The sequence below is a fragment of the Sylvia atricapilla genome, chromosome 2, assembly GCF_009819655.1.
Source record: "Sylvia atricapilla isolate bSylAtr1 chromosome 2, bSylAtr1.pri, whole genome shotgun sequence".
NCBI classification, from domain to species: Eukaryota; Metazoa; Chordata; class Aves; order Passeriformes; family Sylviidae; genus Sylvia; species Sylvia atricapilla.
The window spans coordinates 10,629,232-10,656,750 of record NC_089141.1 but is presented as its reverse complement, the minus strand read 5'-3'; positions in this window follow the sequence as shown (position 1 = coordinate 10,656,750).

Below are 27,519 nucleotides of genomic sequence, written 5' to 3'. Positions count from 1 at the left end.
TCATGTGTCTCAGACCTGTTGAATTTCTTTATTTGGGAAGTAAATACTGAATGTATTTTTGGTGAAGTCAAAATGCATCAATTTTTATTTGCTTCAACTTGAGATGAAGCAAGAAAGAAATATTTTCTACAAAAGAAAATATTTGATCTGAAAATATTTCCCCTCAATTTCTAGCCTCAAGACACCATCACATCTTTCACAGATACAATTTTTTTATATTAATGCTAATTTTGGGGGGGGGGGGGGGTATATTATAATTCTGGCAACAAGTACAGGCCACTCCTTAACTGTTTGTCTGAAGTGCCTACCTTGTTATTTTGAAATATAGAAAAAAGAAGATTCTAAAGGATTACCTTGTGGCTTTTCTTTTCAAAAGTCATACATTTCTTACAGATCATTTCTCTTAACCTGGCAAGCCTTTTGAGCACTGCTTGTTTCTTTGCTTGGCTCTATTTTTGGATTGAATCACCAGCAAAGGTATCAGAAAAAGCAAGTTTAATATAAATGTGGAAGTGTGACAAAGTTTTTTGGCAAGGTTCACTCTACCACTTCCATTGTGTTTAAGGCGCAGAGAGAAAAGCAAATTAAAATCTAAAATCAGTCTATCTAACCCCAAAATCATCCCCAAAATTATCTGCATGGAGGCTGTTTGGGGGAAAAGGGTGAGGATAGGACAGCGATGAAAAGGAAAAAGGAAGATGCTCCAGCTCACTCACAAGATTCAGAATGAATGAACCCCCTTGCCAAACTGAGCACTTGACTTGAAAAACAATTTGGGCTTGAAGGTTTATCATCACTTAATTGATAGCTTAAGTTAATTTAACAAGAACTCCTATAGAATTTACCATAAGCGCAACAGTCACAGCCCTGACTTGTTTAAAATCTAAAGTGCTTAAGCTTCTAAGAGAGCAATGCTCACCTTTGCTTGGAAGCACCTTTGTTGCCCTGCCTGGGCTCTGTCTTTGTGCAAGGTGTTCTCCAAAACTGGGAGCTGGAAGGCCAAATTCCCTGCCAATGGAAAGCTGCACTTTTCCATGGATTTTCTACCTCATCTTCAAATGTGGCCTTATGAATCATCACCATTAGTAAAACAAAAGAGCTTGGTGAAAAAAAATCAGAGCCATCGATGGCTGTCTAATTTGGTGGCATTCAGACCTGCTGCAGTGTGTGCGGAACCCCTGGATTTGGTATGACTTTCATACTGAAAATATACCACATCCTTTGAGTTATGAGGCATTGGAATGTGATCCCAAACTGTGTCCAAGTATTTCTCATCCAGCCAACCTGGCTTGGACAAGGAAATCCTAAGGAAAGGAGTCCCAAAGTGGGCTCAGCCAGTAATTGTCCTCTCGCTGGGCTGTACTGATGGTGAGAGGTGTGATATTCACAGCACTCCTTTACTTTGTGTGCTGGCTGAAAATAAACAACTCTCTCCTCCTCCTTTGTTTTTGGTTGTGTGGTTTTGGTTTTTTGCTGGGTAGACCAGAAGAAAATGAAGCCCTGAGTGCTAAAAGCAACATTTTGTATCAGATAAACATGAACAGCAATTGAAGCCTTTCCAAACAGTGAAACTGCCATGAAGGAACAATCTTGTCTTTAACAGCAATGTTTTCTCCTTTATATCCCCTTTCTTCTTATCCCTTTCTCCAAGTTCTGCCACTCTGTGGTACAGATGGGACCGTTCCTGTCTTGCCTTCCTTTTCAGTCCTTCATTTATATCTTGACTCCCTTTCATTACTCTGTTCTTGATCTCCTCACCATTTCTTTTTACCTACTGATGGAGTGTGACTCACCTTCAGCTTCTGTCCATGCCCTCATCCAGACCTGGCTTCAAATGTTCCTTTTCCCACAGAAAACCCCTAGGGACAGATCTGTCTGTTCCTCTTTCCACTAGCATCAATTTTTGGGTGTCCCTAGCCCTTTTCAAGCTGTCAGGGGGTGCTTTTGTGTCACACTCTTTAGCAAAATCACAAAATGACTGAGTTGTGTAGGTTGGAAAAGACTTCTGGAGACCTTTTAGTCCAAACCCCTTGCCGAGACAGGGTCACCTACAGCACTTTGAGAAATTAGATTTCACCCAATATTGCTTAAAAATGCATTTTTCACTGCCAAACAAGTGGGATTTGAACTCCAAAGCAGATCTTCCAGGATCTGACCTTTCCTCAACACTCTGAGGAGAAGCCATAAAAATGTGGGGAAGTTACCCAGTTTGGACCAGAGCTGCTCATGGACTTCAAAAAAAGGGATCTGGAAGAAGCATTGCCCATTTAACATGAGGCCCACAGTGTTTCCCGAGTTAAAAAATGAAAAGTATTTTGGCTATGCATCTGAATGAAGGTGGGAGGAAGATTGTGTTTCAAGAGAAGAGAGGGTTTTTTATTTATTTCTTTATTTCTCTGTCTGTGTTATAGCTATTAAACCCTGATAAACTGATCTCATTTGCACTGATTTAGGTTCTTAGCTTAACCGGTTCAACAGATTTGGTTTTGGCAGTAGCCATCATAATTCCCAGAAAGAAGGATCTGAAGCAAAGCCCTATGTGTAATAATTTCAACTGTTTTAAGAAAATCCAATCTCCTTTCTAATCTATAAACCAGATTCTTCATGACTTTTTTTTTTTTTTAATACAACTGAAGTTCCCTTGCTTTGAAAGGAGTAAATTACCTTTTCCACCTTGAAACAGAAACCAGCATTAAAAAGTGGATCTATTTCAGGCAAGCACAGCCTAATTTACTTAATCTCTCTGCCAAACATGCAAAGATAAGACAGAGGAAGCCTCTTTTCAGCTCCAGGTCCATTTCCACCTCTGTCTCACATTCCCATAGTCTTTAAAGGCAAAAGTTTCCTCCTGTTGTATGCAAATTGCAGATCTGGGCTCACCTAAGGCCTGTCATGCTGCCTAAATTCTGCTTAAATCCACATTGTGGACAGGGAATTTTTCAATAGGCTTTTTGTTTGCCCAGTGAATTTTTCCTCGAGTTGATATTTTGTGCCTGAGACTGAGTATTGATCAAAGTGTACGATGGCCCGAAATCTTGTGTTCCATTTGCAGTCTGCTACAGCCAAGTACATAAGAATGCAAATCATATTTTTATAGTATTTGCAGTATTTTGGCCTATTTTCCTGTTAGGTACTGAGAACTGAGAGGGAAAAAAAAGGAAAATAATGTAGCTGTTTCAACCCCAGTGTATGTAGATTATTAAAAATGCGTTGAAAGTAATTTTGAGGATTTCTGTGATAATCTCATGATGACCTTTTTGAACAGATAAGATGGTCTCACATATAAAGAAGATTTTTATTTCAATACCACCTTGTTTCTTGTGTAATTAAAGGTTAATTCTTCTCATATGCATGATACGTTTCTGATTTTGACAAATACTGTAATTAAGCATTACACAGATGAGACTGCTCATACCAGATTTAATCAAGAGTACCAAACCTTCAGGATTAAAGCTTACTGAGGTATCCCATTTTCAACATCTATAGGATGGCAATGTCAATTATCAATTAAGTCCCTTGCAAATACACTGCCTCAGACAAGCCACGTACATGAAGTGCTTTCAGATATTTTTGTGGGACATCATCATCTGTTCTACTTCAACCCCATTGTGTTGCACAGAAAACTTCTGCAAACACATTTTTAATGAGTTTATAATGAAAAATATATGTACATATATAGTGGAGGCCACTCCTTGGCCCATTTACAATCAGAGTTTTTTTGTTCTGGGCTGTGGAGTCACTGTGCTTTATTTATTCTTTTGGCCTCTGGTATTTTTGCTGCTCCAGCCTATTTTTTATTTTTATTATATTTAAGTCTCCAGTGCACCGGAAGACAAACTCTGCAAATTCATCAGGTTATAGTGGATGGCCAAGGATGATTAATATCATGTGTTAGCTTTGGAGGGCTTTGGGATGCAGATACAGTGCAGACTGTGGTGTTTTGTGGAATTTTAGTTTGAAGTGCAGCCTGACTGTGTCCTCCACACATTGTTTGATGCTTGTCACTGATTAATCACCTCTCTTGCGGCTGTCACATTTCTCCTTTTATTTCCCGTTTTGTACTGCTATAGAACAACAAAATACACTTGAACAAAATGTTCATTCTGCCCTTTATGTGGTTTTGAAATGTAAAGTTAATTGGCTGCGTTTGCTATCAGTACATTTGAAGTTGGACAAGTTTATTAAAGTTTATTCTGTAGGCTTCACTTAGTAAGGGCAAATTCTGCATTTCCTTATGGATCTTCGTTTATTTTTCTGGAGATATTGGTGCAGCTGAAGAAAACATATTTTCCAGAGATATTAAATCCTTCAGCTCCTATTGACACAAGTGGCACTATGGAGAGCTTATCAAAATTACCAAGGGCCTATTTTTGTGTGTTGGGTGCCAGAACCGATTTCTAGGCATACTTTCAAAACTCAGAATCCGTGATATTGATCCTTTGGGATATTAATGGGAGGACAGAGATAAGGGACTTTGTCAAAGAACAAACTTTTTACATCCAGTGAACAGGTTTTTGTAAAATGACTGCTGTCATTTTTTTTTTCATATATCCAGTTTTCACCTTATATAAATTAATTTAGAAGAATATTTCTGGAGTAAGATTAAGCACAGAACAGATTTTGTTCAATGAATGCATTTAAGACACAAAGTTTATTACTAACTTGCAGAAGAAAACTAAAAGAAAATTTTTATGACTTGACATACTTTTGTGATATCTTCTGGGACATATTTTCATCCCAGGGGAAGGCACCTGAGTTTATAACCTTAATTTGATGTATAATTGTTTGCCCAAGGCCTTGTGCTTCTGTACTGATCTGAAGAGGATCTGTTCATGCGCAGACACCTTCTGGTCTTGAATCCCAGGATTCCTGTTGTCCAAAGAACATGATACAAAAAATGCATCGTGAAAAAAATGTTTTCCCCTTCCTTAAATTCTTCTCTGCATTCCTTTTCTGTTCCTTGGATAATATAGTAAGATCTTTCTGACATAGTTTGTTGCTTCCATAATCCCATTTTCTTTTTAGACCTCAGCACTGCTGAAGTTTCAGCACAGTCATCACAAGTAACACCAGCAGCATGTGGTAAGTATTGTTCTAAATTCAAGTAAAAACACATATTTAGGATTTTTTTCCTTTAAGTATTTTAGGTATTTCTATTTTACAAACAAAAAAAAAAGTGATGGATTATATTAGAATTGGAATGAAATGTCATCCTCACGGAGTTTGGCTTTATGCTCTATTAATTTATATCCATCATTTTGAAAAGGAAGATGAATGGTAGAGGTCATATTTGCTGATCTACCACAGATTTTTTAACAACTTTGTCTTCAGTTACAATTTGTGAAATTAAACTTTAATGGGTTTTCAGATTCGAAGGGATATTGGAAAAGAAGAAATTATTTGTACTGGAAGAACTTTACGCCTGGTTTCTGGGAAACTTCCCTTCACCAACCCTGGATAAACCAATTTTTCTTTTCTTTCTTATTTTATGAACCACCTCCCACAGTTTCATGTTTGTGTATGCTTTCCTACAATGTGGGTGTTACAAAAACTCAAAAGCTTTGTCTGGGTTAGGGGCAGCCTTAAGGGTCAACATTTTTGGAGGAAGTATTTCTTAGATGCCAACACCCAAATGTGGGCAGGGATGTCCATCATTCAGCACTTCCTATAGGATGCTCAACCTTTTAATTGGTTTTTGACTTGAACATATGGACCAGAACATATTCCACTTGACTGGAATATGCAAACACTTGGAAAATCTGGTTGCACTATTTTGGTTTTGTATGCCCTGTGTGACAAACGCTTAAATCAGTAATGTCAGTAATAAAGGGTTTTCCCAAAGTGTTTCAGAAGGACATGTAAGGTCCCTTCCTAGCACAGAAATTATTGAGGATTATTTCAAACTATTGATTATCAAGTGCCAATGAGTACTGTGGTATTTGTGAAAATATTTATTGCCAGGAAGAAAAATGATGTATTTTGCAGCTGCTCTTAAAAATGGATCCAACTCTCCTTTTACCTTCGCCATGAAAACCACATTTTCTCTCTGTGTAAGATGTGTTTGTAATCAAGGTGAAAGACAAAGAACATCACCAGTCGTAGCCTACAGTATAAAATGATCAAATTATCTCTGAAGAAAGAACCTGAATTATTTGCTTTTTGGTTTGCTCTGTTGAAAATCATGCAGAGTCAGAAAAAATTGCTGCATTGACTAAGACTGGGACTACATTTTTGTTTGTCCTTGTCTATGAATATGGGAATGAAGAAAGGCCATTTTTTGTTGCCATATTTTCAATGAATGCTGGATTTTTAAGATGTTAGGAGATGTCAGTGTTCAGCTAAGATCCCAAAGATTAGCAGGCAGAAATGGGGGTTATATTTTTCATGTTTCTGCACAGTGTAGTTGGAGTCAATTGCCAGTGGCCTGGCCTCATCCCTTTGGGATTTTTGATTTATTTCCAAACCCACTGCACAGCCTCTCAGTCTCTGAATTATGCCAGGACCCAGACAGTTTCAACTTCTCCTTCTGAGCGGCAGAGTTGGTATTGGATAAGAACACTTTGCAGTCTGCACAAAAGCACCTCCTAAGTCCCAAAAGGCAGGAGGTATTTTGATAAAGCAAGGAAAATATAATAAAGCCTTAAATAAACCAGGAACTGCTGGAAACCTTCTGTGTGTGTAAATTCTAAAGCCCATTATACCTTACAGAAATGACAGCACACATTGGAATTGCTCTCTGTAAACTCAGGGCTCTTGTTTATCCTTTAAATTCAACTGATGTGACCAAAGAAGGACTGGTGTTGCTGTTTCAGATTTTTTGGGACTGAATTATCTTTTGGCAACACTGAGATTTATTAGGACTCTTGGGTCTCATTTACTTGAGGACTTGCTTAGCACATACCTTTTTTCTTTTCTTTCTCTCTGTGCTTCTTATTAAGCTGTCAACAACTATCTCCAGGAGATATCTGAAGGCCAGGACTTCTTTTCCTTGCCAGCATAATATTTCAGAGGAAAAATAAAACTCCATCTCAGTTTATGATTCCCTTTTGGTTTCCCACAATCAGCATTAATGACCCCTGCAATTTCAGAAAGGAAAACTGGGAGAAGTTTGAAAAGTCACGTTGTGACTCAGTAGCAATATCATTGGGGTTTAAATTAAAGCACAGGCGTCCTTAGGCTGGGACTGCTTGAGACATTCCAGCGAAAGAGGGGTTTGGGGTGAAACAGGGATATGTCTTGACCAATTAATCAGGAAAAGCAATTGATGTAGAGTTTTGCAGCTGATATTGAAAAAGGTAGATTGCTGAGACGTGGAGAGGTGAGGTAAAGATGAGAAAATGAATTTAAAAAGTGACCAAGTCAATAAAAGACTATGCAGTACAGAGATTGCATTTTTACAACATAAAGTGAGGATGTACATCAAAATAATATTACATAAATCAGTTTATCTTTCTCTTTCTCCCTCTCTAAACTGAGTAGTGTCAAGTGCACCTGAATATCACTAGAATTCTCTTTTCAAAGCCGTGTTCAAATCCATCTCTTTCCACTGCTGTGATGTTCCCACTGTCATGTGTCACAAACTATACTTCAAAAGAGGACGTAGGACACTCAAGGGACAACAGAAAGGAGTATATAAGGAAGTAAGTGATTTTACATGACCTTTAATGACATAAATTCGGTAGGCACTACACGTAGGGGGTGTCTTTACTCCAGGGATTACTCTCCTCACACAAACAGTGAAATTCTGAGCAGCTGAGTCATTGAGGAAACGGGGCAGGTTTTGAAAACGGATCCCTGGCCATTGACGTCGATGTGAGAATAGAAAAGTTTGTGTTTTACGGGAATGGAACATCCTAAGGAGAGGGGTGGGAAGGAAATCCAGCCCAACTAGGAGCACACATCACGTTCACCTCTGGTCTGCCTGGCCCAGGAGCTCAGGGCATGCCAGATATTTTAATTATAACCCAAGTGGGCCATTCAGCCCGAGTCCTGTTACCTGCTGAGAATGGGATGTTCTGACACGCAGCCCTCCCACTTTCTCTCTAATTCCAACAGGAAAATTAAGTCACTGGGGAGCAAAGACACCCACCCACAGCCTGTCTGTGAAAAACCTTTGAGACTGCACTTTTACCAGCTGAGGGCTTCACATTTCCCTGAAGACATAAACAGATTTTTTGGGGGAGGAGACAGCCATACCCACAGCAGTGAATGGAATAAGCAGCAAGACTTTAAAATATTAATATTGATCCTCACAAATACTCACTCCCCTTTCTCTATATATCTGCAGCAAAAGGGGAAAAATAGCAACAGGCTTTTAACAAAGTCACTGGGAGTATTCAACAGCTCAGAGTTTTAGCCCCTGTTCTGAATTCGAACACAAGCATTAAGCTCAGATTTTTGGAGGAGGCAACTGGAAATCGTTGCATTTCTTTGCCCACTCCTGATCAGTCCTTTCCAAAAGCACCACATTTTCACTCACAGAATGTGTAGGAACAATGTTCAGCTTCCCCAGCTGAAAACTGCCTCAGAGTTTTGTGCCAGCACTTGCAGCAGCAGCAGCAGCAGCAATTATGTGCTGAATTGCCACTGGATGAAAGACAGAGAAGCAAAATCCTGCCTTCAATATGCAACTTAAGATAAAGTATGTTCTTTATAGGAACAGTTAGGCAAAGAATAAGAGAGGAATCAGATACTCTGCATTGATTTATTTAATTGCTTCAGACAATGGGTCTCTCTTTGTGATTTCTGTTTTCCAGCAGCCTAATTCTAAAGCTTCTAAAACAATTGGAGAACTTTCAGGGACTTTATTTTTCATATAATAGTGGGAAAAAACGACCAAAATGTCTCAGTGTTTCTATAGAATGAGACACAGGCTGAGACTATTGAAAATATTTTTCAGAAGAAAACATTTTCCCTTTTATTTATTTTGCTTCCTTTTCTATTTGCAGAATTTTTTTATTTTTTTTTTTTTACTCTGACCCCTATTCTCTATTATGCAGCATCTAGTTTTTGGATTAAGTCTCATAAAAACAGCTATTATTCCTGATGCTTTTGTCCAAGTTTATGCAAGGCAAATTTTGTCTCCTTTAACTGCTCCAAAATACAGCTCAGGTGCTAAGTGAAGAGGCCAGGGGTGCAGTCCCAGTTTGTTTTTTAGGACCTTGATGTGGAATACATGTGGCCAATGGGAAATGGAGATTGCAATTGTGTTTTCTTGGGGCTGGTGGTTCTCAGGAGGGTTTCAAATCTTCTGTCACTTTGCAGATTGGCTGTCCCCTTTCCATCAGGCAGATGGGCAGTGCCTCTCCTTCCCTGTATGGAAATGATCCTGGCCCTGCAGCACCAGGAGAGGATCTGGCAGCTTTGCCTGCCAAAGTTTTGCATCCAGAGATAGCAAGGTATTAAAAAAAAAAAAAAAAAAAAAAAAAAAAAAGAAAAGAAGGACCTTTTTAGGCAGCAGAACAGGATTGAATGAAATCTATTTAGATACTGCAGAACAGGCAGTGATGCTGGTGTGCACATGTTAAATGGTTTATTGACTTCTTGCTGTGACTCCACTGACATTTGCAGCTCTGAAACAATGATTTCTCATACTGATATTCAGAATTAATTTCCCAGAGCAGCCCAGCCCATTTGTTGGCTTTAATGACACCAGTTCAGGGAAAGCTGAACTCTTTATTGTGCTCTGAGAGCTTCATTCAGAGTCCATGGAAGCAGTTCCTCTGCAGCAAAGAAAAAAAAAAAAAAAAAAAAAAAAAAAAAAAGTTTCACCCTTTCTTCACTTTTTTAGGTTTGGTCTTGGCCTACAAGTTGTTCAAGTTCTTTTTAGAGGAAGAGAACTGTTTTATAGAACATGTGGACAAAGCAGCAGCCTATGGTAAATCTTACTTTTGATCTCATGGTAATGTGAATCTTCACAGTAGATGAACACTCTTCATGTGTTGAATGAACGACACCAACTCTCCACAGGCTGAGACAATATACTGAAGGAACAGAAGCTTTCCTAGAATTAATTTTTAGTGGAATTATAGCATTTCTTTGGGGAACTGGGAAAAAAAAAAACACTCAAAATTACCTTGGCCTTGCAGTTGCTGCATCTTCCTGTAGGCCTTTTATATTGTACAGTTCTACAGCAGAGGGAGTAAAATATTTATTGACAACCTAAAGACCCCTTGAAAAACTTGTTTTCCCTTGAGATGGCCATGATAATTTTATTTCACTGCTCCATTAATTCCGATAGTACCTCATAAAAATGATTCCTGCCTTACCACACTTTTTAAACACACTGTGTTGTGTTTTGTGCACAAAAGCAAAATCCTTCCTCCCCTACAGGGAGGAGGGAGTTTTTACCTGCTTTTCCAGCAAAGATTCCTGAGCACTCAGCAGATGGTGGTGCTGTGGTTGGCTTTGTAAATAATGTACAGAGCTTTGTGCTGGGTGCCAGGGGTGAGTGAGGGTGAACTGGGGCAGCGGTGGCCATCCAAGGATGTTGGATTTTGGGTGTTGCTGCTGCCAGCTGGGTGCTGCACCGAGCAGCAGAGGTGCTCACAGCTGGCACAGCTACAGCTCTGTCTAGTGGGTACAGAAAGGAATTGTGCTGGCCTCTCAAAATACAAAAGAGAAAATTTAATTGCTTGTAGTTTAAGCGTTCTGAGGTCTCCTGAGGCTTCCGGAATTTGCTTTTTCATCTGGATACTTTCCTCTTTAAAACTCCTTTTCCCCCGATAGCATACACATTTTTCAACAGCTAATATTTTCCTTTGCATAGCTATATATATATACCCCCTCTCCCCACGTGCTAGAGAAACACGTGCCCAAAGTGAAACCACACACACCATTTCACTCAAAATCCTCTCCGTGTGCATCTGCTTCTCATTAGATTTTCCCTCTGCTGTACACACAGACTTTCCTTTAGGAAGTGTCATTACATTAGTTTGTGTTACAGGGTTATTTTTCACTCAGTTGGGCACCAGTGAGGTGACCAAACACTTCCTTTGGAATTTCATGTGGGGTTTTGAAGACAGAATTGAGCCATCACCTTTGTCAGCAGCACACAGACATGTATATTCACACATCAAACAAAGTAGCATTTTTAACCCACATTTTTATTTAGCAAATATCGGGCTCACATTTCCTAAATATAATGGATGTGTGATGTGGTTTGTACCCGTATTTTCTCAGCATGCAAAAAGCTCCTCTATGTAAATACACATGTGAGGGAGACAAGTAGAGTGTCCTCACCTGTGTCTGCCTGAGCTCTGCATCAGTCCCCAGGTTCCTCTGCACTGAAATTTATTGAAGCATCTGCACAACTCTGGCTGGGAAGCATTTCCTCACTCCTACCAGTTTTATAATTGCCTGAAATCCCAAATTATTTGCCTATACTGGAAAACAAAATTTTCAGGTTAGGAGGATGTCCAAGGGACCACCTGGACTAATAAAATCAGTTTACTATAGAGTGTAATACTGTAAATATCAAAATATACTTATAGGTCATCCATGCCACAATATTGATTGGAGCCTATAGACCTTATTAAAAACAAACAAACAAACAAAACCAAACAAAAAACCCCAAAAGGGTATTTGGTATTTATACTTGTACATTCTAACATATAGGCATTTCTATAGGAAGTTGTGCTGCCTGAGCAAAGCAAAAAGAGTGGGAGAAGGAACAAAATAAGCCTTGATTTAGACATTCATTAAAAATAAAACATGGCAAAGAGGAGTGTCAGGATGCACAATGGTGCTTTGGGATTAAATTCAGTGATCATTGGACCATCAGCAAAATTCACCATTGCCTTGCTGCTTGTAAATAAAATGGGGAGAAAAGAAATAAAATTTTTTTCAAATTTTTTTCTTTAAGGTGAATCTTTAGGCTTTTTATTTATACTAGTATCTTCCTTAAATCTACTGATTGTACACATCACACTTATTGGAGGGTTTCCCCAAGAATTGTTAATTGGCTAGGAAATAACAGACCTTATCAACACAACTGAAATTTAAAAATAATGTTTAATGTTCACTACGTCTTCCTTTAATAAAACAGATATTTCTTACAAATAATTGCGGTAAATTTGGGATGCATTTCCCTGTGGTTTTGAGGTGATTTTTAATCTCTGCCTTCTGCAGAAAAGTGTTGCATAGGAAGGTCAGCATATAAAAATTCAAAGCTCGATGTTTTTTCATTCATCTGAAGAATGAAAACTAAATGAAAGTTTTATAATTACTGGGCAGGACAAAATGTTGAAGCTCAAAATTAGATACTACCCTTTGCTTATAAAATTTGCCACAATCTATGCTTTGAAACTGTACATGTGAAACAGCAAAGTTATTTCAAGCTAATTCTTGAGCTGATTTGCATAATTTTGGTATTTTTAATATCTAATATTTCAGTAGGTTGTGCCATAAATCCATGTACAGTTGTGCTAAGGCAAAATTCAGTTTAGTAAAAAGTAATGACTTAAAATTTTGGGAATGGCAACATTCAATCCAAATTTATTGTGGTCATGAAAAAGGAAGTCCACAGAGTTCATTTTCAGAGTTTTGGGTGAGTTCTTGATATAAAGTGCAGAATCTTATAGAGAACTGCTCATCAGCCTGAAGTTTTACAGAAATGTTTCAAAATTCTGCTGACTGACTGGAAGTACTCATTTGCTGAGTAAAGTCATGAGCCCTCAGCAGATTCAGCATTTCCTTTAAAAGGTGTTGACATAAAAGTCTAAAAGGCTTTGAACAAAGAATATTCCTCGTGGCAAAATATGTGCAGGAAACCACATGGCATTTTACACATGGAAATAAGAAAAAATGGTAGGATGGCACGGTTGAAGAAGCAATAAAACTGTATTTAAAAGGCACTGAAAATCAACAGGGGAATGGGATAAACTTAGAGTTTGCAGAAACTGCAGAAAAGCCAAGATGAATGCAGGACAAATGCAGTACATGGATTTTCTTGGACATATTGTCAAAAGCTTTGGAAATGACTTCAGCAAGCCCACAGGTTTGCTGGGTGCTGGGTACCTTTGAAAACAGAACTTCAGATGCAAAGCAAATGCTATTTCTGCAGGTCAACAAATCTTGGAGTTTATTACGTTGAATCTCACTAAATCCAGCCCCCTACATATCTCCCTATATTGATGGGCAGGTGTATATATAAAAATAGATAGATAGATATGGATGGATGGATGCACTCAGAGGTGTTTTTTGGGCTGCAAAACATCCCTCTCACGTTGTAGAAGCTGCTTCAGCCTGCTGCTGGGCCAGTGCTTCCATGCTGCAGGAGTCAGTGTCTGGAAGCGGTTTCTGAGCACAGGATTTTAGGGCCAGCTCCCCAACAAGCACCACTTTGTAGGATTTGTGCATGTGGCCCAAAAGGGCATCAGAGAGAGCACAAAATTAAGGTATTAAGGGATTTCTACTCTATACTTTGGCCTTTCAAGCTGGCCTTTGGGGTCTGTGAGGGAAATCTGTGGGGTTTGCTTTGACTTTTATCAGTTAACTGCAGGTTACAGTGAAGGTCTCACTAGTTCAGTCCCCTCAGGAGGTGGGTGGAGAGTGTGCAATTATCTTTCCAGCTTCAGGATGACTAAAGCAGACCCTCCTGCAGATTTGCTCTCATCCTCCTCAGAGGCTAAATCTGCTGGGAAAGATCTGAATCCCATTTTCATGCAGGTTTTTGTAGGTCCTCTGGCCATGACAGGCACTCAAACAGAGCTCCTGTGTGTTCCTGTGTATATTTGGGGGATGGAGGGGAGGTGAAATATTTTACATGGACTCTGGCAAATAAATGTACAAGCTGTGCTAGGCCAGGTATCCAGGTGCTGGCTGCCAGGGCAAAGGATGTAGCACATCAGCGACTTCTTGAGGTCTCTTTATTTTTCTTTTGAAGCAATTGTTTCATTACAAAGTGTCTCTAAGCTTGATTTAAACAACAACAACAACAACAACAACAACAATTTTGAAATTGCCAGGATGAAAATTAACTGGGTTTTGTTTCAATCCAAAAGTACTAAAAGAGTCCTTTCCTTAGAAAATTTGCTAACTCTGATGTTGGTCCAACTGAAAAGTATTTTCTTTCTGTTTGCTGAGAACTGCCAGTGACTCGGGGACACGTGTCAGAGCTTTGAATTTTTAAACAGTGGATACATGCTTGAAACAGAAACAAACTTAGGAGATAATAAGATTACACAGAAATAAAAAAGGCAAAATAGTAAAATTCAGCCGCAGCCTGAGGCTGTTCCCTCTCCTCCTGTCCCTGTTCCCTGGCAGCAGAGCCCGACTCCCCGGCTGTCCCCTCCTGTCAGGGAATTGTGCAGAGCCACAAGGTCCCCCCTGAGCCTCCTTTTCTCCAGGCTGAGCCCCTTTCCCAGCTCCCTCAGCCTCTCCTGGGGCTCCAGCCCCTTCCCAGCTCCATCCCCTGCCCAGGACACGCTCCAGCCCCTCCATGTCCTTTTTGGAGTGAGGTGCCCAAAACTGGACACAACACTCCAGGTGTGGCCTCAGCACTTCGGGATGAGAAAAGGTCCTGCAAGAGCCTCAGAAAAAATTCTCCCCAGTGGAGGATTAATGATGACGGAAGAGAAAGAAATCTCAAAAGACTATGTCCTTGTGCTGCTATTTGCCTTTTTAAATCCCTTCTCTTAGGCTGAGGTGGGAGGAACACCGTCTCTGAAGTACAATGTGGCTGGGCCTTGCTGTGGCTTGTAACTAAATTTCTCTGTGCCAGTGCTCACTGAGGCTGTGCTGGTGTGATGGTAGCCTTTTGTCCTTTCTGTACATGGACACTTATCACATATGGTGAAAACATGCATTTTTCTGTCCTACCAGGTGTAAAATCCACATTGTGAGAGTGGCTAACAGTGAATTGCTTGGATTTGCCCAGGCATGTGCCTCTGACTCAGTCCAAACATGGATAGTGACAAAGCTGTAATTGTTTACAGGCTTCACTTCTGAGCAGAGGAAATCCCACTCTTTTGTCTCTGAAATGTGATTCCATTGGACTCCAGAGCTCAGAGAGAAAACACACCTGGTTCTAAGGGTCTTCAGCTGGGAAAAGCCTGTATCTGCGCGCTGGTTTGACAGGGAATTGGGAAAAGAGCTGCTCCTTTGCATGGAGAACTCAGCCTGCTGCTCACATGGATGCTCCTTAGCAGCTCTTTAATAGACAGAAAAAACAAATCATTAATTAGTTAAACAAATACAGTTTACACAAATAGATTTAACTCTTCCTTTCCAAAGGGGAAAATGCCCCAAATCATAGATATTGTTTTCATGCTGCCACTGAAAGAAGAGTGGTAAATTTTGTGTATTAAGTGCCGGGAACAAATCTATTTTTAGGAATCTTAATGCAACCTGCCTGTGCAGTCCTGTTGTTATCTAAATGTTTAGTACCTGTTTATGAAATATTTTCATTTTCTAGACAAGCATATGAAGCAAAATTCAAATTTTTAATGATGAAAAGTGGATGATTGATAACTTCTGTGCTCCAATAGCTGCTGTGAGTACGTGATAGCTGGGATTTCATCACAGCTTGAGATCAAAGTATTGCTGTCATTTTCTATATAGCTAAATTCTATGTGAACATCAGTTATTTACCCTTTTTTCCTAACACGAAGAATTATTACACTAAAAATACCAAATTCTAGTACATTTTGGGAACTGTCTCCAAGTCAACTTTCACAGGGAGGGATAAACCGACTCAGGAAGGCCATAACATCTAATTTCAAATAAAACTCTTATATTTAATACTCTGAGAAGTTCTGCTTACAAATAACTTGGGTAATATGTTTATAAGTCAGTATTTATTGATAATTCTGTGACCATGGGCTAGGATTTTAAAAGAAAGATAAGAAACTTTGACTCCTGTTCAACCAGAGTGGAAGTTAGGCAGTGGGATAGCTTGTTCCCATTGGAAAGCTGAGTGATAATCCCATGTTCAAATGCCTCTGAGTCACTATTTTCACATCCAGTTCTCTGTTTTAATAGAAATTAATGTGTCAATATTCTTCCTGGCTCAGCAAGGCTTCCTGGAAAATGTGGGTAAATTGTCTCTTTTCAGTTTCTTGTCCATTGGGTTGTTGATCCAGGTGTATTCCTTTCCTCTCTTCCTTATGGTTAATTTATGAAAATTAGCTCCAAAAAAGGAGGTGAGGGGGAAAGGAAAAAAAAAAGGGTGGGCAGCAAGAATTTTGCAAAGCTGGGTTTTAACTGGGAACTCCAGCAAGTGGTAGAGAAACAGGGCTGATTTTTCCTGCAGTCTGGAGGAGGCATGGCCTGATCTGGAGGTTATTTTATACCATCTCATGTCAGTTTGGGGGATAGGGGAGTAGTCCCTGACAGGTTGTGTAATGAATGTTTGCATTTAAGAAGTTTATTGCAGTTGGTACTGTAAATTTTTAAGCTCTCATGTCCACACCTTGAGAAAGAATAAGAACAGAGAGGAAGATTTGTGACTACAAGTTGTGAATGGTAGAATTAGTAAAGTCTCGATGTGACTTTAGAAATCAGAAAAATTGAAATCTATGCACAGAAGTCAGGAAATTATATTTTCCTGGTCCCAGAATGGTCAGATTCATCTCATTTGACCTTGGCTGTTTATCAAGTAGAGTCAACATCCTAACCAGGGATCCCAGGCTCATTTAACTGTCATAGGAGAGCATGAGGATATTTTAGGATTTCCCTGACCTATTCTAGATTTTTACTACAGGATGAGATGTGTAGTGGCCTATATTCCATTGACTGGGTGAAGTCAGGGTGAATCAAACTTCTCCTTAAACCTGCTGAGCAGAGCAAGGCATAACACAGCAAGATTGAACTAAAAATAAAGTAACATTATTTGCTGAATTTACTGATCTCATCTGGAAGCAAGAAATCTGCAGATGGTGCTGATGATGGCCAGATATTATTGCTTCAACATGAGCTGGTCAAGCCTTTGATCTTCACCCCGTCACCAACAAAATCAGAGTGCCTTTTGAAAGTTACACGAGCAACTGAGAGACTCAAGCAGCCTGGAAGAAGCGAGGTTGTGACACTGAAGCAGAGTTCAGGGTGCCTGCAGAGGGAGATCAGGATCCTGAGCCATGCAGCACAAGGGAGAGAGTAAAAAAGTGCTCTCATTTTGCATAATTGCTGTGCCCACTAATTCTGGCTAAAGGGCAGCAACTTGTAAGTTAAAACAAGTTTGGCGTCAGGGAAGAAAACCTTAGTACATCAGTTTGTGCTGCAATATCTCTGCATGGGTATTGTTTTTAAACATGTACATAAACTCTGTTTTCAACAGAGTATTATGGGCAACCCTGTAATGCACTCATACATTGATTTTGTTTCACCTCAGTTTCTTAGTGAGCTGGGACATAGCAGAACACAGGCAGGGGAATGAAAACACTACTGACCAAGCAGTACCTTGGTATTTGTTGTTCTCTGTAAGTTACTTTTATTGCATACCATTGGACTCTTATTTTTTTCTTTTAAGTATGTGTCTTTTTTAGAGGAACAGCAGTAAACTTGGTTTTTTCCACTTATACTTTAAAGCTCTCTGTGTTTAATAAGAAATGGTCATTAATTCTTCTCTGACTAACACTGTGGTCCCTGGACTTCCTGTAAAGTGCAAATAAAACCCTCAGGCCAAATGGTAAAGTATTTAATTTCATTGGAGACATCATTTTAGTGTTACTCAGGGCAAGATTTAGTCTTTTGAAAGAGCAAACCTCTGGTTTTTTGGTCTCTGTTTGACTGCCCTGGTTTCAAAGCCATGACTTGTAGTTCTTGTGATAGCTGAGTTGAGTCGTTCTCGTGTCAGGGACTGAAGTCACACAGTTTTCTCAGTCCTTTATCCCTTTCCAAGGGAGGACATGCTAACTTGGGATATTTATGAAGCAGCTGTTACTGAGCATAATATTTCAGTACCCACTGTTATCTGTAGAACTGCTGATATCAGAGAAGGAGCTGAGGGAAAACCACAGGTTTTTTAAGGGTTGCTGACCTTTGCTGCTCCAATAAACTCACAGGGATCTTTCCATTTGAACTGCCACCTATATGTTAAGCTAAGCTGTAAATTGTAGTTACCCTAAATTTAAAAATTAAATAGTTCTCAGGTTGCTCTTTCCTTCTTAGACCTGATGTGTTTCCTTGAGGAGCATGTGTACACAAGGAAAGAGACAGGAAATAATATCTCTACACGCTTGTAAAAAAACAAAGCAAAACAAACCGAACTAAACAAACCCAAATAAATGGATAACGTACTTTAAATGAAGCATTAGGATGTAATCTGTATTCTGACGAAGTTTCATCAGCTGGCAGGCCCTCTTAGCTCATGAACAGGTCATTGTACAGACAGTTGCTTAGAGTATTTCTATCTTGTGTTCCTGGTTCATTTCCAAAGGAAGTGGATGTTTACAGTCTGGCATGAAAAGAGAGTTATTGTCACTTTTAACCTTTTTCTCTATAATGGTGTTGCTTTATTACATGAACAGAGAAGGTAAAATGTAAGTTGGAAAGTTCTTGCTTCTTGGCTCTTCTTTTTGTTTCTCACATCTCTCCTGTTCCCTTTGTCTTTCAGATCTCTCAACTCCTTTTTTCAGCTGTCTCATGTCAGTCCTGCCAGCTCAGGACAAAATGAAAATTGCAGTCGGGTTGCCAGGTCTCACCCATCCCTCTGGGCTGTGAGCATCTCCCCAGGGTGGCACCTTCCATGGAGGGACAGCTCTGCTGCAAGCCCTGTAAAATTCTCTTCCCCAGTCCCTGCAGATTCCTAGAGATCCCGACAGACTCAAGTGTTTCCTGCTTGCCCCTGAGTGTGAGCGCACCCCAAAGTTACACTGGTGCAACTGAAACCTGATTATCTCCTGAGAAGGCTCCTACCCTGCAATAAGCAAGTCCTTTTCATGATAGATGTTTGCTTTAATAAGGAAAAACAACCCAAGAGCTAATTCAGTCCTTGCTTATGCTGTTAAATGGAAAAAATAATGGAGAAAACAACTTGTGAGTCTGGCTGAAGACAAGGACACATGACTGTGTTCTTTCAGGTAGCTGCAGGTGGCTGGGTCTCTCCCTGTCTAGCAGGAATCTCTGCTGGCCATTTGTTTCTCAGCATCCTTCTTGCAGGCTTTGGCTTGTTCTGTGGCTGCAGCCTGAAACTTTTTTTTAAATGGGTTGATTTGTCCTCTGGAGCTTGCAGGCATCCCATGAAGCAGACGAGCAGCAGTGGAGTGATGGCCTCACAGCCCTCACCAGAGCTGGGGCTGATCGTGTTGCAGGTCTGTCATGGGCCACTTTTAAACTCTGGTGCTTCTCTTCTGCTCCTCAGACAGGAACAAAGCTTTTAAGGGAAATGCTAGAGCCCTGCAAGATGCAAAGTTAAATGAAATCAATTGGATTGCCTGTAAGAGAGTGCTTATTCCTAAATGCTTACATCTATGTATAATAATTAAAACCATGCTAGATCATGTGCAGATTCCTCTACTATTAGCTAGTAAACTTTGTAGTGATATTAATGGGTAGAAATTGCTTTTTCAATCAGTGTGGTTTTTTCTTTTACATTAATAAGACATTTCTGTAAATATTGACACAAAAATAAAGGACATTATTAACATTTGGTTAATAATAAATCTGTCTTACTGTTTTCCCCCAAATGGACGGCTTCTTAAATTATTCCAAGAACCAAATACACTTGACGTAAAAAATCATTAAGTGTGACGCAGACTATGCATTAACAGGAAACTTGAAAGGGACATTTGGCACCCAACTTATGTCTCAAAATGATCAAAGGACTGGTGAGAGAGAGAGACACTTTCTTTCCCCAAAGAGCAGCAATGACCAATGTGAAACCCCTACTGCTATGGTGAAATATTTCAGTTTAATTTAACTGAAGGACTTGTACTTTGGAGGTCACTCAGTTTCAAGTCACTCTGCATTTCCTAGGTATAAAGTAAAAGTACAACGGAGCTATTTGCTTCCCTTGAAAGATCCTGGGATGGCACATGGCAAAGTAGAATAAAAAAGCTGAAGGAGCAGTCATTCTTACAGGCATCATTAATTAATTCAGCATCTAGGTTTGACTTGTGATGTTTTCAAAATATAAAATGGATGCAATTTGCATAGCCTTGGAAAGGCATTCAACAGTTTTGGTCACACTGAAATGAGGAATATCCCTTTTCTGCTCTTCCTTTATTTTCACTGGAACAGTGCAGAAGGGTAATGGAAGATTTTGCAACGCTTTTTTTATGATAATTGTTCCCACTCAGAGATTCCCAGCTGATAGGAAATATTCATTAACTATTCGGCATTTTGTGCAGAGACAAAGGAAAAAAACCCAACTCAAAAACCTCATTAATGACCTTATAATTTAAGAAAAAAATGTATTTATCTCTCCGGCTGATACCCACATTTCAGGGCAGTGGCAGCCATGGATATTGGAAGTGGGAGCATCTGCAGGTGAATGTATCACATCAGCCAGCACTGATATTGAAGCTTTGGCTTCTTCTTTGATCTCTGCAGCACCCAGATGAATCCATGACCCACAATCTGCCGATGGAGAACTGCCTTGACAAAGTCTGCCTGATGAACAATGGTTTTGGCACCTCTGCTGAGAGAACTCACCATTTCCCTCCAGTCCATCTTCTCAATTAAAGAAGCTTAGCAAGAATTTAAAAAATATCTGAGCTCTCTTTTTCACATGGAGCCAGGCTCAGGAAGCCGAGCTTTAAGGAGAAGAGAGGATCCCTAAGTAACTCAGCAGAGTCTGCTCTGCATTCAGCAGCCAAGTAGCTCAGGGATCACAAGTGTGTGCCTCATACTTTGAACATCTGCAGTGGCTGGGAACTTCACAGGGGTTGAGTTTGCAAGAATAGTTTGCATTTTTCTTTTCGAGCCTGATTGCTGATCAAACTGCGCTGTTGTCTGCCTTGTTGCTTCCAGCAATGAAAATTTTCCATGGATCCAAAAGGAAGATGAGCAGCACTGTGACAGGCTTGAGCCAGTGCTCAGGAAAATAAATGCAAAGTGCTTCATTAGCAGCGGCAGGCTTTAGATCAGACCCACTGTCTACTTATCCAATTATGCAATGTGATTAGGAGGAAAATTGCTTCCTAGCCTCCCTTGTAGGTAAAATTTAAGCATGAGGCTTTAGCCTCCCATTTTACTACAGTCTGCATAGCTTGCATTAATTTTTATGATTGCTTTTCAAGCATTCCAAGCTCTTCAAAACTCCTGCTTCAATAGCAGTGTCCCTGAACCAGTAGTTTCCAGGTTATGCAGTGCACAAAATAATCTTTATTTCATTACAGCACATTTGCCAGGTGCTTTTTTGTTCTGGTTCTGGAAATAAAAAAGGAAGAATATTTATAATTATTCTGTTGTTCTGCATAATTCAAAATTGGAAAAAAAAAGTTTCTAACTAATTGACTTGCCTGAATTTATATGAATTTTATATGAATTTATATGAGGTTAACCTGCCAGGTTAAGGAAGACACATGACAGTGCTGCATGACATTGCATGCGAGAATGTACAGATTTGTAAGTGATGTCATTGCCAGTCAATTTAGAGAAAAAAACAAACAAAAAAACCCCTCTGGCAAAACTAAGCAAACCAAAGGAAAAAGTATGTGGATGTGTACATGATCCTGCAAACCTTACATCTTAAAATAATCAGTTTATGGTTTTCTTTCCTGCTGCTCATTTGCCTATAGCTGGTTCTTTTTTCAAATACAGTCTCCTCATGGAAGCTGCACATATGATCAATATCTGTTATGATCAATTCCATTACAATAATGCTGTGTATAAAAGGATTCTAAATTCTCCCCTCCCCTTTCTTAAGCCCCTTTGCATAGATTTTAATAGCATTATGAGAGTTTTTAAATAGCCAGATGAGAGGAAATCTTCTCTTTAGCTATGGGCCCCTTGGCATTTACTCTTTGGCTCTCAGCGTGATCCATTGGGCTGTGGAAAAGACAGACCAATGTGAGAATAAACATTTCAAATGACACTGATGGATTTGGGTGTCCCTGTCTGTCCCTCTCCCACAGGCCCATTAACTGCTGCAATCAGTGTGAGTTTTTCTGAGCAGAAAGGAGACAGAGCAGTGGTTCCAAGGATGAGATGGAGATGGACACAGAGATGTGCCTGGAGATGGCAGGAGAGCTGAGGGAGATCTGTGAAGGAAGGTCTCTCCAAGGGTTGTTGTTTGCTGTAGCCACCAGCTACCACCTTGTCCCAGCCACCCTCATGACTGCACACGGCAAATGGGAATGATGCAGAGGAGGAAGGTGGACAGGCAGAAGGTTTTTCCAACGTCAGCTCATCTTTATTTTTCACTGATAGCTCTGGAAAAATAATTTTTGGCTCACATACAGCATGAACCACAGAGGTATCAGCTGTAACATGTCCCCAGTCAGGCCTGGTGCACTGATGACAGTTCCTTGGCACCACAGGAGACCCCACAGAAACTTGCATTGGCAGCTCATGTTTTGTGTTACTGCCATCCTTGGTTTCCCGTGGTTTGCAAGTCCTTTCAAAACCTCTCAGCACAGTATTGCTGTGCTGTGATGTAGAACATCTCATGTGTATTATTCTGGAAGAATTTAAGAGCTCAATTAGCCAGCACAGCGTATAATTTCTAATTTCCCTAAAATATGTGAATATCAATTAAATTGTTGTTGTTAGTGGATTCATCTTCAAAAAGAACAAAGGAATTCTGCCTGTTTCCTTCTGGAACATCTCACCATGGCTTTTACTCTCTCCCTCTACTGAAATTGCTTCACACTCTTATGGAAAGATTTTTTCCAAGGCAGCATAGTTTGCTGCTTAGGACTATGATCAGATAAAACATGGTAGCACAAAAAGTAAAACTAAAAAGGATAAAGAGCTAAAGGAGTAAAATAGAGATCTAGCTTTGAAAATATTTGCCTTCCCTTAGAGATATGACTAAAATCAGACTTTTGTGTGCAGCTCACAGAAGTGACTCAAGAAATGGAGTGGATAAACATGGTGACCAAATAGTAGTGAAAGGATAGAGCTGCAAACAATTTCAATAACAAATAGTAAATCAAATCAATTTAGGGCACATGTATTTTTTCACACTTAAGTACACTCAGGATGTTACAAAAGTTAAAAAAAATCTCAGGCCTAATTCTTGTCAAAATGAGACCTTATTAAGCTATTTTAGTGGGGTAAAATATTCTTAAACTGGAAATGAATTACAATTATGCCTATCTTCTACTTGACCTGAAGTGAGCTCAGCTGTGTATTTGACTAAATACTGTGAAATAAAGGTTGCACATTTCAGATAATGTTTGCTAATTTTAAATAACATTGCAGAGAACTCAGTGCTACTTTGGCCTCAGGCCTCCGAAAAATCTGTCAGGAACAAATTTAAAGTAAACTCAAATGTCTATTGGCAGCCTTGGTTTCATTTAAAAACATCAGATGTTTCTCCAGAACAGGTGGCACTAAAAAGAAATTGATTATGGAAAATGAATCTTGCTTACAAGGAAAATATCCACTTTCACAGATTGGGAACAAAAACCATTGCACAGCTGATCTGTGAACTCGTGGTGCTTTTAATGTGTTTTCCTGAAAATTGCTTTGAGAAGTTCATGGCCAAACTTTCCCCTGTTACTGTTTGGTTTTAGGTTTCTTTTATTCCATAGTTCAGTGTAGTGAAGCTTAGCAAGTGAGACCTGAGCCATTAAAGGATCTTTATGTATGATCTTGGCACCTGGACCAGTGATGGGAACACTTGACTTCTGCTGTTACCCCATAAATCACAAAGGAGTTACTGTGTCTTCAGACTGGAACAAACCCAGTCAGGATGGGGTCTGCAGTCATGCAGCACTCACAACAAATTATTTACTTGGTGATTCCCAGCACACATCTCCCCTGAGCTTGTTCTTCCCACTATTTTGTGTGAGTAGTGTATGAACAGTAAAGGACTGATCACTGAGTTTTATTCAATCCCTTCTCCAGCAACAATGGTTTGCCTTTAAACTGAATAAGGCGAATCACGTCCTCAGATTTCATCCCAGTTTTATTTTTACTGGCAATTTACCAACATGGCACTGTGTTGTTGAGGTCAGAGAAGCGCTGTGTCCCCAGCAGGCCTCAGCTGATGGCACAGCCCCCTTGTTTTTAGGTTCCCCAGCCTGTGTAGCACAAAATGTACTTCAGAGGACACAGGTGAATAAAATAGAAAGAAGCACACAAATACAATAAATGAGAAAACCATTAACTGTTTTTTTCCATTTTTTGGGACTGCTATGGAATATTTGAGTTACACTTTGCTAGCAAGGCACAGCTGCCCAGCCAAGATGAGCCTGCCTTCGTATGAGCAAAAAAATGACAGAAGGTTTACAAGAGTCCATAGTGTATTAATTCCTGAAAAACTTGCCACACATTTCCCTGGCAAAACAGGCCAGTTGTACCAGAATCAGAATCACTCACTCCCTTGGCATCTGGGGGATATTGCTGCTGGTACAAACAAGAAATTGTGGTATCAGAAGTGATGGGGTTTTTTTTCTAGCATCCCAACATTTGCCTTATAAATCAGAGGTGCCTTTCAGAGGACAAGTGACCAGGAATTAAGGGAGAGTAACTTCCAGGACAGTTTCTCTATCCCATCCCCTCATTTCTCATGGGAATGCTACTTAGTACCAGAGCAGGTGAGTCACACAGAGCACCACAAATTAATTTGTGATATATGTAGCTACTTTAGCAGAAGTGAAGCAGGAGGATTTCTAAATGTTTAGATATTTAAATTGCTGTTCTCCTCTCTTTATCTGACCTGGCAAAAAATTCTTCATTCAGCTTTTTGCACTTGTCACAGCAATTAGACAGTTGCTCAGTGTTACAGACAGAGCATATTCCTCATGTTTTGCTTGTTCCAGTTCCACATGGCTGGCAAGGAGTCTTGCTAATTGAAACAGAATCGTGTAGGCAGTTTGGCACCTTCCTTTCCTTCCTTCCTCTGTGTCCTCTGAGGGGGATATGACATCTGGGGCGTGGGCTCTGTGTCACTGCTGGCACCGTGCTGCAATCTACAGGATTTAACCTTTATCAGGTGCTGTGCTCGAGGTTATGAACAATAAAAAATAGGAGCACTGGGGAAGCGTGTATCTAATAGACCTCAGAACACCCACCGTGGGCAAAGCTCAGGAAATGCCTGACCTTAAAAATGTCCTTCTCAGTTTTATGTAAAGAAAGTAAGAAAAAAAAAATACTCATTCTCTCCCAGGCATTAATATCAAGATTAATAAATTTAAGAGTAGATTGAGTTCTTTCCTTGCATTCATTTGCCTTTGTTGAGTAGTGATATATTCTGGTTCCTAGCAGCACATAACTGTTTACGCTGGTAACTAAACGAATAAATTGTTCTGAGGATGCAGATGTCCAAGCAGTTAACATTACAGCCTCCAGATATTGCCAAGGAAGAAGGAAAACCTGAGTTACTCTACCGCAGAACCACTTAGTCAAGCTATGTTTCTAACTTATGTCATCCTTAGCTTTCTCCCTTTACCAACATCCCTGGGTGATGGTGGGTGCAGAGCCCTGTGCCCAGAGGTCACAGCTGGTGATACAGATTTTGTGAGTCTAGAATGTGAGCAGAAGTGATGCTGCCTGTATAGGCTTCCATTTGGATTTGCCCACCTTCAACACCCTGAAACCAGCCAGATTTTAAGTCTGGGTTTGCCTAAGCACTTAGAACAGCATATCTGTTGAAAATCATGGAAGGTTGCATAAAAATACGTGTAAAATTACATCTCGTGAAAGACCACCTCTCTATTTCAATGCCTTATTTATAGGCCTCAATAATTACATATTTACTAAAGGTGCTAATATCTGGTATTTCAGTGTCTTTTAAACTTTTCCAGCTAAAAACTTTGTTGTTGTTTATAGAAATAGGCACGTTGTTAAGAATCATACCAAAAAAATATTCCAGTTGACTTTGGAGGATACTTCACTGACTTCTTAGGAAGTTTGGGGAATAACAGTTGAAAGGAGATGCAATATATTGACATAATCTAGATTTTCCCCATGTTCATTCATCTGGCTAAGAAGAGCCATCAGTTGTTGTTAATTAAAAAGTGTCTGCTCTAATTTTTGTAATTTTTCCTTTCAGCACAAAAATTTGCAATGAGTTTGGGGAAACCTTCATATTTTTATTCTATACATTACATATATATTTTTATATATAAGTATATATATAAAACACAAGGTATTTTAGCTGAAGTTTTGTCTGGTACAAAATACTGGAAAGGCAGGAAATTTAAAGTTGAGTCTAAAGTGAATATAAACAATCAAAAAGTGAATACAGGTTTGGGTCTCTGTGAAGTCTATGCACCGTTAGAAATGAGGTATGGAAGGAGATTTGATTCTTTCCATTTTTATACCATCAGAACCAGAAAGGGTCTTGGCATAACACTGGCAATGAAAGAGGAAAATTGGATGAAAACATTAAAAATTTTAAAATTGAGAATCTTCAACAGGGATCAGGAGAGGGATCGAAAACTGAGTGTCCTTAGTGCCCTCCTTGCTGTGATGGACTCCTGGCTGGCTTTCCTTTCCTGTGGAAAATTGATGTGATTCTGTGCCACTTTTTGGATTCCTCTTTTCTCTAGGGTTCCTCAGAAGATCAGGAGGAAAGAAGGCAAAGCTCCAGAGTGCCCAGTTGGGCATTTGACCACCAACTTAAGCACCCACTTGCATTCTGTCTGTCACCATCTATGACCCTTCATAATCTGAACTCAGATTTAGGAGTTCAGAAATTCACCTGGAGAGCTGGAAATCCTTCCCAAGACATCTTTTCTGGGTGTATAGAGACAAATTCTTTTCTGATTTAAGCAAAAGATGCTAATTCTTGGAACTCGTGTTTTTTTAAACTAAGGCCACCATTTTAATAACAGGGAATGTCCGCTTGAGCTCAGATCTCATCATTGAGGTTTCCAGGCCCAGTGACATGACACATAAAAAGGCTTTTCCTACCTGAAAACTACTTTTGGGGTAAAATTTAAAAGGAAATATTGACTGAATTGGCATGAGAGTTTCCCTCACTAATAGCAACAACCTGTGGGAGAGGAAAAATCTCCATGTCTGAACATGGAGACATTAATCCCCTGCTGGTGTTGATAGCTCATAACATCCACAGAAATTTTTCTCCAAGTTCATGGATAGTTCCTTCCATTCCCATTTCAGAAGACTGAGCTGTTTTGGTTGCAAATAACTTTGCTGCTACTCACAGGACCAAGTAATTGCTGAAGACAATGATTTACAAAGTTGCTTGTAAAAATTCAATTGTGGTGTTGCCAGATGCCTGCTCAGACAGATTGTGCATCCTTTCTGCAGCAAATCAGCAGGCATCAAGTACTCCTGATTTATGTACCCCTTCAAATCTGGGCTGGGACAGCTGCAAACAGCTGTGTGCTTTATCACTTCTTGCTTGAATTTTCTGTAGATGTATCTCCCAGGTCTGTTGCGAAAAGTAGGCCAGTAGCTGTTATTTTAATGGCACTTTGTCCATCTCAAAACTAGAAAAAA